At 33.4% G+C, this 15,755-nt stretch overlaps 1 long non-coding RNA gene across 1 annotated transcript in view; it reads right to left on the bottom strand.

Annotated features, from left to right (window-relative positions):
* Positions 1 to 10,992, bottom strand: part of LOC127704322 (uncharacterized) — a 162,137-nt gene extending 151,145 nt beyond the window's left edge. Inside the window, exon 1 of the long non-coding RNA XR_007983226.1 lies at positions 10,930 to 10,992. This is a non-coding gene — a long non-coding RNA (uncharacterized LOC127704322). The remainder of the gene's footprint in view (positions 1 to 10,929) is intronic.
* Positions 10,993 to 15,755: the final 4,763 nt, after the last annotated feature.

Here is a 15,755-nt window from a genome sequence, read left to right as displayed (position 1 = left end):
ATTCCATACATCAAATGTATTGGTCATATCGCTTATAGTACCTGAGAAACAGATAAAACCACGAAATCTTAACATTGACCAATGAACCATGAAACCTACCAAATAGACATGTACACCTTGCAATCATTCCATATAGAAATTATAGTGGCCCTGTTGCTGATAGTATCTGTGAAATTAGGGGGCGGGTTGGGCGCCCGCCAAACATGTTGAAACCCGCCACATTCTGTGTGTGTCTGTACCAAGTCAGGAGCCTGTAATTCAATGGTTGTCGTTTGTTGCTGCATATCATATTTGTATTTTGTTCATTGTTTTTTTACATAAATCAGGCCGTTAATTTGTTTCTGGTGGATAGTTGTCTCATTGGCAATTATTCCACATCTACTTATCTTTATATTTATACAAAACACTACAAACTCAACATTGTCCAATGAATCATGACATTGAGGTCAAGGTCAGATAAAACCTGCCATGCGGATACGTACACCTTACAATCATTCCATAAACCAATAAAACAAATAAGGAGATGTGATTTGATAACCATTAAGACAACTATTCACAAGAGTTCAAATGAAGTGGATATAAACAATTATAGGCAACTGTATGGCCTTCAATAATCAGACAAGAGTGCACACGCTGAAATGTTTCACATATTTTACTTATCATTTAATTTATGTTGAAAGTCGGTAATATGAAGGTTTTACTACAATTCAAGTATCACTTAATATGAAAATGAGGTCACTGTCAGATGAACCATACCAAACAGATATGTAAACTTTAAAATCATTTCATACACTAAATATAGTGGTCCTATCCCTAATAGTACCCGAGAAACAGACCAAACCACAAAAGCTTTACCAATTGACCAATTGACCAATTGAACAATGAAAATGAGGTCAATGTCAAATGAACCCTACCAATTACAAATGTACAACTTACAATCATTCCATTCACCATAATCCGAATATAATTGACATATTGCTTATAATATCTGAGATATAGACTAGACCACAAAAACAAAATATTGTCCGATGAACCATGAAATTGAGGCCAACGTCATATGAAACCTGCCAGTAGGAAATGTACACCTTACAATCATTCCATACACAAAACATAGTGGCCTATTGCTTATATTATATGAGAAATAGACCAAACCATAACAAAACTTTGTCCAATAAACAATGAAATTGAGGTTAAGGTCAGATGAAATTTGCCAATCTGACATGTACAGCTTACAATCATTCCATACACCAAATATAGTTGAACTAAAGCTTATAGTTTCTGAGATACGGACTTGAACCCTTCCTAACGGACATGTAGCCGTTGCAAGGAACCCATATACCAAATGTAGTTATCATATTACTCATAATTAGTGAGTATTTCACTTGACAAAAAAACTGCAATTTTTTTTCAAACAGTCACTGAACCATGAAAATGAGGTCAAGCACAATGGCCATATGACAGACGGATACTTCATATCATAAGGTATCTGTATACAAGGTATGAAGCATCCAGGTCTTCTACCTTCTGAAACATAAAGCTTTAATTAAAATATTTAAATGAAAATTAAACAAATAGTTTACCTCATCGCCGCTGCCGACGGATTGTAAGACATATGTCTCGCAAACAAAAAATCCATACCGTATAGTCAACTATAAAAGGCACTGACATGAAAAATGTGAAACAATTCAAACGAGTAAACCAAAATGACAGACATGAAACAAAGACAACCACTGAACTACAGGGTCCTGATTTGGGACAGGCAAATATAGTTGACCAATTGCTTATAGTATATGAAATACTGACTTGACCCTGAAAACTTAATATTGATCACAGATCCATGAAATGAGGTCGAGGTCAGATTAACGTTGTCTGACAGACATGTAGACCTTACGAGGAACCCATATACCAAATATAGTTATCTTATTACTCATAATAAATGAGTGTTTCACATGACAAAAAAGCTGTAATCTTTTTCTCAAGCAGTCACTGAACCATGAAAATAAGGTCCACATGAACATATGGGAGATGGGAACTTCGTGAAATAAGGAAATACATTACATACAAGGTATAAGCATCCAGGTCTCCTACCTTCTGAAATAAAGCTTTAAACAAATAGTTTACGCCATCGCCGCCAGATTGTAATCCCTATGTCTCGCATTGTGCGACTTTCGTCGCAGATGAGACAAAAACAATTATGAAATATGTCTAGAATTGAATATGGAGGTGTTCAACTAGTGAAGTTCTACCAAGTTAAATAAGTTTGGTTTCATTCCTATGTAAACCATAGGACATTTAGTTTTAACATATTTGGCTATTGGACACCCTAAAACTCAATCTGATCCACAAAAAGAAATCACTAGGTTCAATCCACCATTTTCTACATTTGAAAATGCTTGTACCAAGTCAGGAATATGACAGTTGTTGTCAATTCGTTTGATGTGTTTTATCATTTGATTTTGCCATTTGATTAGGGACTTTCCGTTTTGAATTTTCCTCGGAGTTCAATATTTTTGTGATTTTACTTTTTATGCCTTAGTTAGAAAACTGTCACAACTAGTAACAACAGGTATGTCGCAGTTAGAACACTGCCACAACTAGTAACAGCTGGTATGCTGAAATAAGAAAACTGCCACAACTAGTAACAGTTGGTATGCTGAAATAAGAAAACTGCCACAACTAGTAACAGCTGGTATGCCTTAGTTAGAACACTAAGTCAACTAGTAACAGCATAGTTTGCCTTAATTAGAACACTGACACAATTTGTACAGTAAAACCATTGCCAAAATTGTGCCTTCGTTTGGCTGTGCGGGATGTATAAAATCGCAGATTAATTCCGAGGCCTCTCGTAGAGGGAGTCCCACGCTCTTTCTACGCTACCAACCCGAGGATCATGGAAAACGTTACTTAAAAATTATTCTAGGAAAGGAAGCAAAGTAATATCGAAAACATATAAAATCGTTTATTTCACCACACTTTTTTTCTGACAAAAAGACGTAAATAATAGCATGACGAATAACACTGATTATGTTCAGGGTCTTTGGGAACTGAAATACTCCGATCTCGCTTTAAGCAGTACTATTCTGATAATCATCGGAGGTATCGTTGGAATCATAGGGACTGATCAATAAACGATTATATTTATATTCATAATTAATTTACTTCCTTTCCTAGGATTCTGGAAGCATTATTGTGAAGATAAAAATTGTATTATTCTTGCAAAATCATATTTCGTCAAAAATGTGTCCTTTAGTTATTATACGTATTGACTTTTCATGTAAGATTGATTGATTGTCGTTTACTTTAAGTCCAGTCGCAAATATTTCATGCATGTTCAGGACGGGAACAAGTTAACAAAAATAACAATAGGTAGGCTCTGCAATAGGGATTCTATCGGAATTTTTGGCGGGAAATTTGGAATGCAACTAGGAAATGAGGGTATATTGGATAGAAATAGAAATTTAGTCTTGCAACTGGCCACCTACGGACCCCCAAAGAGTTGTTGCCAAATTTCTTAGCATGGAAAGAGCGTGGTACTACCTGTACACCTTTGAATAAACATACAACTTAATGGTTACATGGTTTAATATAAACTAAACTAGAATCAACAGCAAACACATGTTTTTATAACAAGCATTAAAGTAGAAATACAGATCGTGGGAATCTTAGATAAAGTCATATCTTATGTCACTGCTTCCGATGATGCGTACACTTTATAGTACCACCATCTGATTAACGTAAACAACTTGAACTGATAAATATCATTGTAAATACTACACTACCTCTACGCGAGGCATCGTAATAAATGTCCAAATTCTGACCGGATGTAGCTGCGATTAGATAATCTCGTACAGCCAAACGGAGGCCCCATTTAGGCAAATATTTCGTTGTCGGTCGGTAGAAAACCAAGGGATGACCATATTGCTATACTCCAGTCAATCCTTGGGGTCCAATTATGAAAAGGATAGGCAATTGTGGCCAGTTTTGTGTGTGTACAAACATCTCCCTTTGTATTTTTATTATGCGTATGTCATCAAAGTACAAAAACTATGGTGTCTGGTTAAGGCCATTTCGCGTTTTCTCGATTTCGCCTTTTCGCCTTTCATATTCTAAAGGGCGAAAACGCGAAAATGCGAAAAAAGAAGTCGAACTGGCAGGTCTCAATACTTCAAATACAAAGAAAATCAGAGACAGTTCTGAAATACTGTCAGGAATTATCGGACGTAATACGAATAATCCAGGTCGGTGGAAAGATATTATAAAACTTCCTAAACTTTCAAAAACATTTCCAAAACCTGCCTGCTTACAAAATTTTAAAAAGTCTCGTGGATAAGCTGGTGAAGTCTGTAATACAAGTTACTGAACCTAAATATAAAACAGTTTTTCCACTTAATCCCCCATCGATTGACATCTGAGTTTATCTTCTTTAGTGATCATATCTTCCTAAGTATTACCGATCATGCGGCACTTTAAATATCAAAGTCCGTTAATTGATGTATACTTTTACAATTACCATTTTTTACCAAAAAGAATAAATGTGGCCTGAAAGGTTGACATTTCAAATGCATTGAATGTATTTATATTATCATAAGTAATCAAATATATATGTATAAACATTTGTATTTGTTTAATGAGTATGAAAGCTTTATGATATCAGAAAAATGGAAAAGTCATCAGAGATAAATAAACCCCAAAACATCTTCAACACACACCCAACGAAAAAAATCAATTTTCCAAAATTTCGCGCAGATTTCAAGCTGAAGATGAAGTTCGTTTTATTCACTACATCATAGACATGTATACTATATTTACCTATATTCACGTCATTTGAACTCTGTTGGATAGTTGTCTCATTGTCAATCACACTGCATCTCCTTATTTTTATTCAAGTGATTTTCAGAGATTCTTTATCCATTTAAAAAAAACTGAAGCATGGAGTATCTCGTTCCTACCTCCCATTGGCATTCCCCATGCACGGAAAGTGAATATAAGTACATGTGACATGTAACATCATCCTCCAGTTAATCATATCACTTACTGGCCTAACTAGTGTGTTAAAGCTACATTTTTACCTCTGATGGGATATATTTCATTTATATCATGGTAAATGGAAATTTATAGCTTTTAATATCAAAGTTTTTTTTTAATGAATTTGACCTTATTTTCGGATAAAGCATAGTAGACTATCCGATTATATTTAATGACATTAATGTGTAATTATAAAAAAAAAATGTATATGACCAATTTACTGTTACTTATCACTACATCATTGCAGGGACATATAATAATAATGAACTCCGAGATTGCTACAAAATATCTTTGCTAGCCAAGGGTTATGCGGTGCCATTTCGACATCCTTACGGAGAACAACACATTGTAACATTACTAATCCTTTGTTAATGAAGATATGATAACGATAAGAAAACTGAGAACAATTGAAAGGCAGCAGTGTTTTCCTTCCTTTTAATCTCGCCTTGACGAGGTTAAAAAGCGAGACTTAGGTATGCTGTTTCCGATGGCGGCGGCGGCGGCGTCAACAATGTATTAGTTTGTGATATGGTCAGTTTATATGAAACCACTAGTTGTAGATCAATGATATGTGGTATGCAGTTGTATTAGCATTGCCACATCTCATTTTCATGGAGATTATTTTGCCCCGCACCCGAAGTCATGGTCTGTTGACTTTTAAACTTTTGTAACTTTACATATATTAATTTGTGATTGGTCAGTTTATGGGAAACCACTAGTGGTAGGTCAATGATATTTGGCATTCAGTTCTGTTAGCATTGACACATCTCATTTCCATGGAAATGTTTTGGCCCTGTCCCATCAGTCATGGTCTATTGACTTTGATACTTTTGTTTACATGCATTAGTTTGTGATAAGGTCATTTTAAGAAGAACCACTAATGTTAAGTCAATGATATTTGGTATGAAGTTCTTATTTTTTGTCACTTTTCCATAGAGATTATATGGCCCCATTCCCTCATCATGGTTAATTGACATGGAATCTTTTACATTGTTTACAAGCTCAAGTCTGTGTTTTGGTTTGTGTAAAGGGCACCACTTATAATAAGTCAATAGTATCTGGTATGCAGTTTTATAAGCATTGCCTTTAAATTTGGCATTTCTAATTTCCATGGAGGTTATTTGATCATTATGTCATGTTTCATTGACTTTAAATGTTTTGCATAGTTTGCATGTATAAATTTTGCCATTTGGATTCAATATTCGCATTATACTACCAAAATTACAAATAGGCGAGACATATCTCTGTGTCAACAGTTTATTTAATTCATTTCAGCTATTTTTCCGAAGTCTTTAGCTTATTGGAAACAGTGCTTAAAAGAACAGTCCTTTGTTACGGAAACTTGTATCGTTGTGCATATCTTAACTGTTATAAATTATGAAGGATACAAATAGCCAATTTAATTTCCTTGTCCAATTCTTAGCTTGTGAAAATTAACAAATATCAGAGCGGAGTCATTGGCTAAATAGGATAATTCAAATAATTCTTTTTAACAAAAATACCAAACTCCAAGGCAAATTCAAAAAGGGGAAGTCCATAAAATTGACAAAATCAAACGATATCAATCAACTGAACAAGTGAAAAACAACTGTTCGAAGTTAGTCAGCGTCCTGTTTCATTCCATTTGCATTTTCTTTTTAATACTGCAGCTCAATAAAGTGTGAATATCCGTGCTACTGAGAAAAGCCCAAATAATTAATCTACTAATTATGAAAGCATGCCTTTAAATACCAATAAAGAGCTTTGTATTTCAGAAAAGCTTTCATAACTTGTGTGTGTATGAAGGGGAAAAGGTCACTGGAAATCATTTGAAAATACATGATTATTTGTGTCATACAGATAGTTAATACCAATCGGTTATTTCAGAATTTGTCAACATATTTTGATGAGAAAACAGTTTGAAAGATTGCATTTGAAAATCATACCTCTTTCTTAGTTTAATATAAATCTGTTGTTTTAAGAATCTTTTATACGAGTGGCACAGCTCATCACCTGAGGTATAAAAAATCAGAAATCATGTCAATATCGTTTAATTAGAAATGGGTACTCCCCTGTAAATAAATAAAAAAAAAACAATGATTTCAATCTTAACTTTTCATAGGTAAGTTTAAGTACGGAAAAGGGTTGGTACCATTATAACAAATATACTGAATACATTTTTCGAAAAATGTAAAATGCTGTGTATGGGATTTTTTATATTGTAATGTATCAAGGATAGAACATTCAAAATCCACGACAGCCATTGGTGGTTTTGGGAGATTCTTTGCCCATTAAAAAAAGACTGAAGTATAAAGCACCCCGTCCCCCAACCCTGTTACCATTTTCCCTTCAGGAGAGTAAATGTCAGTCATGTGACATATTCCCTCAACTTCCCGTTAATCATAACACTTACTGACCTTCCTAGCGTGTTAAAATTACATTCTTACCCCTGATGAGGCATATTTCATTCATATTATGGACAATTATAGTTTAAACATATTTTATTGCTCAAAATGACAAATGGATAAGCCACAAGTTTTTCAACTTAGCGACGTTTTTTCCAAAAATATTAGAATAATATGTAAAGAAGTGTTTTTAGAGGAATTTTACTTATTTTTGGATGTACCATATAGACTATCCAATTATGTTTAATGCCATTATGGTGTAATCATAAAATATCTATATGCGCTATTTACTATTAGACATTTGAGGAAACTAGGTCTATACCTAGAACAACATTTAGACTTACGATTACAGTTGACGAAAAAGAAGGGTTCATCTTAAAATATTAAAATAAATAACAAAAGCGATACATAATGAAGCCAAAAGATTTTTTTCATTATGTCTTTTCGACTTCACGCAAATGCAGGGCATATGGTTACAACAGATTTAAGTTGCTGTCTTGATTGTCGCCACAAAGTCCCCATAACTTTGTAATTTTTCAAATCCCCGATGGCGTGTTCAACTTCTACTCTATAGTGTGTAATAAGTATAAATTTACGACAAAAGGGATTTTTCTTTCCCTATTGTTAATTTTCCTTTTTAGGACGGTGATGTTTCTTTGACTCGTTCACTATGCGCGTGTCTGTAATGACGCTTTGGATTTCAATGGGGGATGCTTGAATGAAAAATTTTGTCCTGCATTTGTTTTTTAGTAATAATCTCTGTCCTGCCTTTTTCATTTTTCACTCTATTCGGTCCAGCCTTTTTTTTTTATTAGTTTATCCTGACTTTTTTTTTACATAAATTGTCATCCTGCCTTTTTTTTTTTTTTTTTGCCAAGTTGCTCATCCTGCCTTTTTTTTTAATCAAAACTCCTGTCCTGCCTTTTTTTCAAATTAAAAATCTACACTTCCTCTGCATATTCGTGGGATTCGATCAATATGTTGTCTTGTACTTTGAGTCTATACTGGATATCTGTTCGAATATATCCACACTGAACATAACATATCCTGCCTTTGTTCGATATTAGAACTTACGTGTGAATGTAGTGATAATGTCTGTGTCCTGAATAATACTGTTTTATAGTTCTGTTATCGGACGATAAATTCCAGTTGAAGTTCCTTTAATAGTCCCTGTTGCAAACGGAAGTTTTTGCCACCCCTTTGTAAGTTCTGTCGTTGACCCAAAGAAGGCCATTGAATAAGACGGGTATATTTTTCTTTGAAAATATGTATACATGTATGTATTTTATCTTTGAAAGTTAAAACACTAACGACAAATATTGCAGAAAGCATATGATAAGACAGATACGATCCGAACTATAACATGAAAGGAAGTACTTTGTTTCTCGAGGAAAGCGTATGTTTTCAACCGGTTCCCTGTATGAGTAGACCATTAACATCGGTTACAATTTGAAGTAACGTTTTATGAGTTTCACCTGTAACTTCAAAGAAGAAATATCGGATGCTTGCAAAAGAAGTGAACACATCTCTCCCATTCCAAAAGTGTACAACATTGACCATATAATTCTTTCCCTGTTTGTAAACGATGGCTCTGGCGATGGTTTAACTGGGACGACCACGGTTAGAATCAGATGACGAATAAAATGCACATCTGTGTGTTTTTCGTATATCTTTTATTTTGTTCTGTTGATACCAAAAACGCAGACAAAATTGTTTGCCCAATTCAGAAAACATAAAAGATAGTAAAAGTATACCAAATGGCAAGTGAAATGCATAAAGAATAAATAGTTCTTAAACTACCATCCACTATATACCCTTATTTTATTTTTCAAAAAAACGTATGTCTTCGCATAAACATTAAATATTGTCAACATGCTCCTTAGTTGATTAAATTTTTGCGCATGTCTTATTAAAAATTTATTATTTGATATTTGTCCATCTATCATATTACGTACATTTATATCAAGCTCAACCTAGATAACACCATGCACAACTAATTAAGGTGTACACATTTCTTAAAAACACCGTTGTTCAACTATAGAAAAACATCATACCAGTTAGCATTTGTTTTGAGACGACGGTTTATATTTATACTTTGAGACAACCCAAGATGTACATGCAACCTGTATGTGCAATTGTAATCCTATTCGTAGGTGTATGACAGTTTCTGCAAATGTCTATTAATAACAATGAACTCACAAACTGCTTCAAAATACCTGTGCTAGCCAAGGGTTTTGTGGTGCCTTTCAGCATCCTTACGCATTGTAACATTACTAACCCTTTGTAAGTGAAGATGATAGGAAAACTGAAAACAATTGAAAAGCAACAGTGGTTTCCTTCCTTTTTTCATTCATATCAGCTAAGTTTTTAACCTAAAGGAAACAGTACCTAATAGAGAAATCATTTGTTACGGAAACTTTTAGGTTGTGAAAATTAACCAACATCAGATCGGTATCATTGACAACAACGTTGTCGACTTATTAGAATAATTATAATAATTTGAATTATAATTAAGAAAATTTTATCGTCAAGTATTGCACCCTTCAATTTGGGATTTGTCATACCATTGAAATCAAATGGCCGTCCCATTATTAAATTAAGAATCTATGAAAGTTTCAAATAATGATGTCAAGCAGTTCATGAGCAGTTGCGGATACAAAAGTGGAACAGATGGACAAACGGACTGACATACTCCTCTTTACTATATACCACCGCTTTAGAAAGCAAGGTATAACAATATCAAATAATACCATACAAAGAATGCTCGTAGCTACTGGAAGCAAGTACTGAATCTGCTGATTTAAGAGTCATTCTAGTTTAGTTAAACACCTTCAAGATTGAACATCAACGGAAAAATCTGCTTTGTAAATGATAAAGCAATTAAAGAGGAGTTGGTCTTTTCTGTTGAGGTGTTTTAGTCATTTTAAACCTTGTGTTAACTGTTATTTTAAAAAATATGTGCTGTAAACAGTTATTGGATAAATAGCTGTTATCTGTTTTCTTAAAATTGACATTGTTGTTAATAAAAAAAACTAATCATAGATACCAGAATTGAAATTTTGTATTTGCGCCAGACGCGCGTTTCGTCTACAAAAGACTCATCAGTGACGCTCGAATCAAAAAAAGTTTAAAAGGCCATATATAGTACAAAGTTGAAGAGCATTGAGGATTTAAGATAATCTAAGTTGCTTTTATCGGTTATCAGTATTTTAAATTGATTGTTATCTGTTTTAAGCAAAATCAAAATTTCTAACCTGTTAATGGATCCCATCCTGCCCCCCGTCATTTAAGTTGGATGTGAAATACCACTTTTGACTGAATTCGATTCGTAATAATACATAAAAAAAATCCCTATATATGTGTTAAAACTAATTTAGCTAATTATTTACCAATCAAATATGTCTGATCTATATGGTTGGTTTTCCCGTTTGAATGGTTTTACACTAGTATTTTTTTAGGGTCCTTTATAGCTTGCTGTTCGGTGTGAGCCAAGGCTTCGTGCTTAAGACCGTACTTAGACCTATAATGGTTTACTTTTATAAATTTTGACTTGGATGGAGAGTTGTCTCATTGGCACTAATACCACATCTTCTTATATATATAAGCTTGTTGAACAAATTTTTTAGTCATGAAAATATTTCGTATTTTTACATCGTAAATATAAACATGCGCATTTAAAACCAACTGGTAAATGTACTCTGCATAAAAAGAAGTCAAATGCACACCATCATGAAGGAAAGGATAACTAACAGTAGGAGAAGCAAACAAACAGTAAGATAGGAAAACTAACAGTAGGAAATGTAAACTGACAGTAGGTAGAAAGGTGAACTAACAGTATGAAAGGTAAATAAACAGTAGGAAATGAAAACTAACAGAAGGAAATGTAAACTAACAGTAGGATAGGAAAACGAACAGTAGGAAATGTAAACTGACAGTAGAAAGGTGAACTAACAGTATGAAAGGTAAACAAACAGTAGGAAATGAAAACTAACAGAAGGAAATGTAAACTAACAGTAGGATAGGAAAACGAACAGTAGGAAATGTAAACTGACAGTAGAAAGGTGAACTAACAGTATGAAAGGTAAACAAACAGTAGGAAATGAAAACTAACAGAAGGAAATGTAAACTAACAGTAGGATAGGAAAACTAACAGCAGGAATGGAAAGTAACAGTAGGAAAGGATAACTAACAGAAGTTAGGTAAACTAACAGTAGAAGAGGAAAACTAACAGTAGGGAAGGAAACTAAGAGGGGAAAGGAAAGTCGCCTCTTTTGTAATACATTTTTGTGTGAAGATAACCATAACAAATCATAACATCAAAGTCTACCAAAATAACAACGACCACTTTTAACTTTAGATAATTAAAGTAAGACCAACTTCAGTGGCTATTGCATTGCCAATATGGATTATTTAGAAAAATCTAAACATATACAGGTTTTGTTATCAAGTCGTATTTTGTTAAGGCTTTTAGTTTAGCCATAATATCTTCAAGGTGTTGTCGAGTAAGACACTTAAAAATCTTTTTTAAGTAAAAGAAATGCATGCCAGAAATTGGAACATTGTTGTCTGTGAATATTGTTTTTGTAATTATGATACGTTATATATGAAAACGTAAAATTCAATAAATGTGTTAATCCCACTCTCACGCATATGCCTCAAGTTTTCTTCTTGCAAGATAATTCATACTTTATAAAATATCAAAAAGTGCCAAAGAAAATATCATTTTACTTTGTCTTTTTCTAGTGGATTGTATATTTCAGCTGATTTGATATGTAATATACTTCATTCCAATAACTACTCGGATTTTAATGAAACACATAATATTTTCATCACTAAAATGCTTTTATACAAAAATACAGATGCAATAAATTGGTCACACTTTTACCAAATTCTTACAAATATAGATATCTATTGTTGAAGTAATTTTCAACTTTCTGACGCAATAATGATTTGGTTGAACCCAATGGAATATCTATGTCAATATCTCAGATGAACATGAATATGTTCCACTTTTAGCTACAATCCCGTTTTTATGTCGCTCATTTTTGACATTACCGAATGCGACTTACCACAGATTTTTTTTCTTGCAATGAGTAAAACGACGGGTGTTTGATTGATCACTTGGTATGCCTTTTCAGAAAGACTCCAAATAAAATTGTCTTTAACCAGCGTTTAATAGAAAAATCATTAGTTCAGTAAACAATTTAAGAAAACGGCTTTTAAAATATTTTTTGTTTTAATACAATTATTAATATAGGTTTTAGTCATGTTGTTTATATTTGGAAATCTACAGTTTGAAACAGTATTGGAATATTTCGTTAATTTTTTTGCATAGGAATTTCATACATAAAATATATTTAAGGTATTGTAAAAGATACTTGTTTCTGCACCGTTTACACATTACGGATTTTTTTTAATGACAATTTTTCTTTGAGCGTACTTTAATCGTTATTGCAGTTTGTTTCTTTTTTATTAATTTAATTATATGAATTCTCGTCTTAACAATTATGTAGTACGTTGACTTTATTTTTGTACTGGTAAATACAGGCTTCAAGGAAAAAAACTGCTTAAAATGTCATTTTATTTAAGTATGATTACAATATAATATATACATGATAGTTGTCACATTATGATATAATATATATATACATACTAGTTGTCAAATTACAATATAATATATACATATTAGTGGTCACATTATAATATGATATATACATAATAGTTGTCACATTACAATATAATATATACATAATAGTTGTCACATTACAATATAATATATGCATAATAGTTGTGACATTACAATATAATATATACATAGTAGTTATACACATCACAATTGTTAGTGCAATTTTATATATACCACTGCCATTGATCATTTGCAATCATTTTGCATCTTACAGATTGATTGATTGAGTGATTGATTAATTGTTGCTTTAAATTCCAGCGGCAAATAGTTAATGCAATTAATACAATTAATTTTTATCACCCCAGCTCACATATTGTATCATAAAATTTGAATTTGAAGTTATGATTAACTCCTGTAAATACATATGAAAATTTTCTTATGCTATCAATCAATACTAGCCATTGGGCCAGACAACTTACTAAACATCGTCCTGAAAACCAACTAGTACCGGGGCCGAGACACATCTTTCAGCAAAAACTCTACCTACTAATTGGTTAAAAGCGAACATCACTCCTGTATTTAAGAAAGGAAATATCAACACACCAGAGAACCATATACCTGCTTCTCTTACCTGGGTTACCTGCAAGCTGCTTGAACATATTCTATGTAAGCATATCCTTAGACACCTAGAAAGGAACCAAATACTCACACAACACATGGCTTTCGTTCAGGTTTCTCCTCTGAAACCAAACTTTTAACAACTATGAACGACTTACTACAACTTTATGACAAAGGCCACCAGATAGATATTGTGATACTGTATTTCTCTAAGGCCTTCGACACGGTCCCGCACAAAAGGCTTTTATCCAAACTCGAAAGTTATGGTATTGATGGGCCTATTCTATATTGGTTCGACATGTTCCTTACGAAACGATCTATGCGAGCCCTGGTAGATAGCGAAAATTCTAACTCTGTAAGTGTAGCATCAGATGTACCTCAAGGCACGGTACTTGTACCGCTGCTATTCTTGTGTCACATTAATGACTTACCTGAAACTGTTAAATCTCAAGTCAGATTATTCGCTGACGATTGCCTACTATTATAGGAATGTCCAAACACAACAGGACCACCAACTACTACAAAACAACCTTGTGTCATTGGAAGAATGGGCCACAAAATAGGGTAGGAGATTTAATGCTGAGTATACCAGCAAAAAGAAAGGTAGTATAAGGAGACTTATGAACGAACTAAAACTTTCAACACTTGAAAACAGACGTCGTCACAGTAGATTCATTTTTCTCTACAAGGTGGCCGGGGAGTTGGTATCAGCTATCCCGCAAGATTCAGTATTAGTTAAGGAGAGATCAAAACGTCAAAAAGATCCAAACAATTGAGTGACTATAAAACAACAAACATTGTAGACAAACTTGAATAAAACAACAGCCAGTGTTTCAAAATTCCACCTAGTAAATCTGACCAATATAAACATTCTTTGTAAGAACAATTTACCATTGGAATGGACTACCAGACAGTCTCTTGTGTGCAAAGACAATAGAGAACGTAAAAACCTCGGTTGCTCTCACATCGTTGGACTAGTTTTCCAGCGCCTCTCTTCCATTGCCTTTGATGGCATATACTGGCCCTGCAACGTACCTTTTCCGCTTCAGATTTAGTACTGATGTTTCACTGCTCTTGATCTAAGTTCTTAATCCCATATAATGTATATTGTATATATATTAAATATATTAAAAAAACTCAATTTTTAACACAAATTAGCATACTTTTTTTTTTCGTTTGTTATGTTAAAAAATATTAATATCACAGTATACACTGTAATCTAATTATTGCTGGGAAATTAGGAATGCCACTAGGAGATGAGGATATATTAGATAGGGATAGAAATTAAGCCTTTCAATTGATTATCAAGAGTTGTTGAAATGTTTTAGTGTGGAAAGAGTGCGGTATTACCTCTACGCGCATTGGAATTAATGTTCCAAAATCTAAAAGTTAGAACTAGAATTATCATTGCAAGCAATGGCGGATGTCACCCCCGTCAATTGCTACTAAACGGCAGCCATTTTGAAAACTCCAAAGTCGAATGCCACATCTACACACGCCAATTAACATGTGTGTGAAGATTAATTTAATTTGGAGCTTTTTGAATTTTTTGGAAATTTTTGCTGTCTCCATGCATGGTGACGGTTGATCTATTGAAAATGTTCAAAACTTATTCCACATCTATCCATTGCAGATAAAAAAAATCTATAACATTTGTTTTAGATTTGATGTTATTGTCTTAAAAAAAATTCTGCTTTTGTGTTTTAACGTAGGGTTCTATATTAAACATATTCCGGAAAAAAGGCGCGGCCGTGAAGTTCCGAAGATACTCAAAATCAGCCAGAACCTGTATATAGTAGGCACCTACGTTGTATACATATTTTATGAATTATAGTTCAGGTATACTTAAAGTAGGCATCAAAAACCAAAATGTTATGGTTTACATGTTTGCATTTTCCATGGCAACAGTGGTCATTTTAAAAATTCCAAGGTCTAACTGGACATCTACAAATGATGGTTCTCGTTATAGTATACTTTCATGGAGATTGGTCTTATAGTACCTGAGAAATCGCAAGGATAAAAATCATTGGAAGAATATTAATAACAAAGAAACGGAGGAAGAGCAATAAGGCATTCGTTTGGGGTAACATAATAGAATGGTA

The sequence above is a fragment of the Mytilus californianus genome, unplaced genomic scaffold (genome assembly GCF_021869535.1).
Source record: "Mytilus californianus isolate M0D057914Y unplaced genomic scaffold, xbMytCali1.0.p SCAF_6, whole genome shotgun sequence".
Taxonomy (NCBI): domain Eukaryota; kingdom Metazoa; phylum Mollusca; class Bivalvia; order Mytilida; family Mytilidae; genus Mytilus; species Mytilus californianus.
This window is presented reverse-complemented; position numbering and strand designations above follow the sequence as displayed.